Source organism: Petaurus breviceps, unplaced genomic scaffold (genome assembly GCF_028583685.1).
Source record: "Petaurus breviceps papuanus isolate PSGF00001 unplaced genomic scaffold, PetGlider_PUasm1.0 181, whole genome shotgun sequence".
Classification (NCBI taxonomy): domain Eukaryota; kingdom Metazoa; phylum Chordata; class Mammalia; order Diprotodontia; family Petauridae; genus Petaurus; species Petaurus breviceps.
Window position 1 is genome coordinate 24,935,958 of NW_027185784.1, and position 3,263 is coordinate 24,939,220.

Genomic DNA, 3,263 nt, shown 5'->3' on the forward strand with positions numbered 1-3,263 from the left:
AAACCAAGCCCAATACAGGGGAATCTTTAATTGCTATTACTATCACAGAGGACCACCCTCAGTATGAAGCTTTCCTCACGTACTCACTCCCAACTGCTAAATGTCTTCTTAAAATTATCTTGTATATATTTTCCATATGTGTGTGTATATATATGTACATATATATACACAAAGGTTTATATATGCATATAGAGATAGAAATATAGAATTATAAATATATATACATAAATAATAAAATAGGTAGACATGAATATATTTATTTATATACAAAATATATGCACATAAATACATACATCTGTAAATATATTTACCTCACACGCACATGTTGATTTCTTTGGCCAGACTGTAAAAGTTCTTCAAAGGCAAGAATTTTTCTCTTTTTGCTTTGTATCCTCGGTGTTAGGGGCAATATACCAAAGCCCTATTCTACGTGGGCTCAGGTAATTTTTCCTTAAAAAGAATTCAAACAGCCCTTGAGTCCTTAACAGACCCAGGGATTAAGTTTAATACTATTGGCATTGCTTGTTTGTGGCCCTAATATGAAAGGCCAGCACAGGAGGAGTTAGGAGCCACTATACCAATGCAAAGGCAAGGTAGCTTAACTGAACAGAATCAATGTTGTATTCTTGCTAAATGTCCTTTTCATGCTATAACTAAGTAAATCTTTTGTTAATTTTTAGATGGTCATTGAGTTTCTAATTTTATTCCAATCCCAAACATGAGCCATCACATCACACTGGTCTGAGTCAGGTCTGTACTGCAACGCCCTGTACATTTAGCAAATACTTTCTGATTGATTGTTGATTGAGGGGAGGATGGAAAAATAAGTTTTTCTCTATGGTTCTCTCTTCCTGCCTTTTTCTTCCTTATCACCTGAAAAAAAGCACTTAATAAATGTTTAATGGATGGATGAATGAATGAATTATATAACATAATTATGACAGCCTGCATAAAACCCTAGGACTGACTTTTTCACAATCAGAAGCTTCTTATCTACATACTAGCCTATTTGTTTTCTTTTTGATATCTCATTTGAACTTGAATATTTTGCTTTACATCTCATTAATTCAGAAAAAAATTTGAGTGTCACTATGTGCAAGATATTAAGCTAGGTACTGTGGAGGTTACAGAGATGAATTTCTTCCCTTCCCTAGAAAAAGTTTAAATTATGACTAGTTTTATTAGTTTTACTTTTCTAATATGAGCTTTTATTAATAACTTTTTTATATCAACAGAATTCCTCTCCTTTCCTTCCTCAGGGGACTATTCAAATTAGAAATAATATTTTTAAAATAAAAAATAAGAGGAAGAGGCAAAAAAATGACAAAAACATTAATATATCAACAAAGTCTGAAAATATATGAAATGTACCATCTCTCTTCCACTTACTCTCAAACCCTACCCCTCTTCTTTTTTTGGTCACCCCTTTCCTTAATTTTAGAGTCCTGATTTTTAATTCTTTTTATTTCTTTTATCTATTTATCTAATTTGTCCCTTCCTTTTCTTCTCTCATTAACTAGTTAAGTAAAATTCCCCTTTACTGCCTCATTTTACTTTCACTTTTTAGTGTTTCTTATTGAAAAAGGATTTATTTTGCTAAGTCCTTTCATTAGTTTTCTTCCCTTCCTGTTCATTCTAGATATTTAGTTTTTTTGATTCATCAATCTGTGGATTCTTTCCCCTGGTACTTTGTATTCTGGGTTTACAAAATATAGGCAGATAATATTATTTATTCAGTTTTAATGGTCGGGATTTTTGACTTGTGTTTTTCTGGGAGACATGATCATTAAATTATCTCTGTACATCCTGCCTTTCAGATCAGTATGTTTGACTGGTATAGAGGTCATGTGCTATTTTAACATGATGACTTCTTGCTTCTCTTCTTTAAAATTGTACTTAATTTCTATATATCTGCATTCTCAGTCAGATATCCTCTTTTTGGAAGGTCATTGCTATGGATTAAAGTTTTCTTATTCTGCCAGTTATTTATGCTGTATAAACCACAAATTCTGCTCTCATGATTCTCATTTCCATCTTAAACCATCCAGGAAAATCCTGCTGTCGTTCCATGCTCTCTTGGGATGCCACAGGATCCTCTGCCTCATCATGTATCAAATCATTTTCCCTTTTTAGGGCAATATTTATTCAGAGACATTTGAACTTATCTAGAAGTTCTGGAGGCCATATTCCCTTCTGTTATTATTATCTTTCCTGTTGACTTATTTATTTATGGTTAAGGTTTTAAAAAGAGGTTTCTTCCTCCTGAAATTTTTGATAATTTTAGTCTTTTCTCCTTATAATCCTTTATTGTTCATTTTCTGACTCCTTTCCTTTTCATAGTTGCTCTCTGAGGGCTAGACCTCAAAGATACCAGGGTTTCCTCCCAAGCTTAGGAATTCACTTTTAACCCCACTTCAGTATTTGCCTCAAATGGTTTATTAAGGGACCTAACTAGCCCCAACTGAATGCCAGCTGGGCATCTCAATGGATCAGGGGGCCATCGGGCTAACATTCTCCTCATCAGTACCTTGCCTTATTTCTCTTTTTTAGTTTTTTAGATGAGTACTGTTGCAATGTAGTAACTGTCATCCAAGGTAGAGGAAGCTTCCTGATCACCTATACCCCCATGACTTCCACAAGGTTGAGTGATGGAGAGTGGGCACATTGAGTTCTATTGTTTGTTGACATAGAATGATGGAGTGAGGGCAAGGGCAGAGGAGAACTCTTGCTTATATTGCAACAGCAGTAAGGGACTTGCTGAGTGAATCTCAAAGCACAAGTCAGTAAGTTCCACTGTACCACCCTACCAGAGAATGGGGGCTGGTGGGAGAGGGGATGTTGAGTATATCAGAGATTGACCTTCTCTAAGGTTAATTCAGCAGGTTGATACCTCAGTGAGATTCTTGGCGTCAACCTGTGACAACAACTACAATTTATTTTACATCTTGTGCATAATTCTTTTCTGGGATAGTTTGGAGAGGTCAAGAGGACTGGAAAAAATGCATTGTCTTCCATCTTGTTAGTCATGTGACCTGGAAGTCTCCTCTTATTAGTTTTGGTTAACAGGCTTGGTTCAGAAATAAAATGCTTTTCATTAGAGAAGGAACTTGTCTCTTTCCACAAGGATTTTAAATAGAAATTTAAAACTGTATTTTACCATGGGTGCAAAAGGCAAGTACTATAAAAGCTCAGAGAATAGTGAATAGGAGTATGTGGAGAATTAAAGATTTGAGCTAGTCCTTGAAGACTGAAGAGGACAGGAA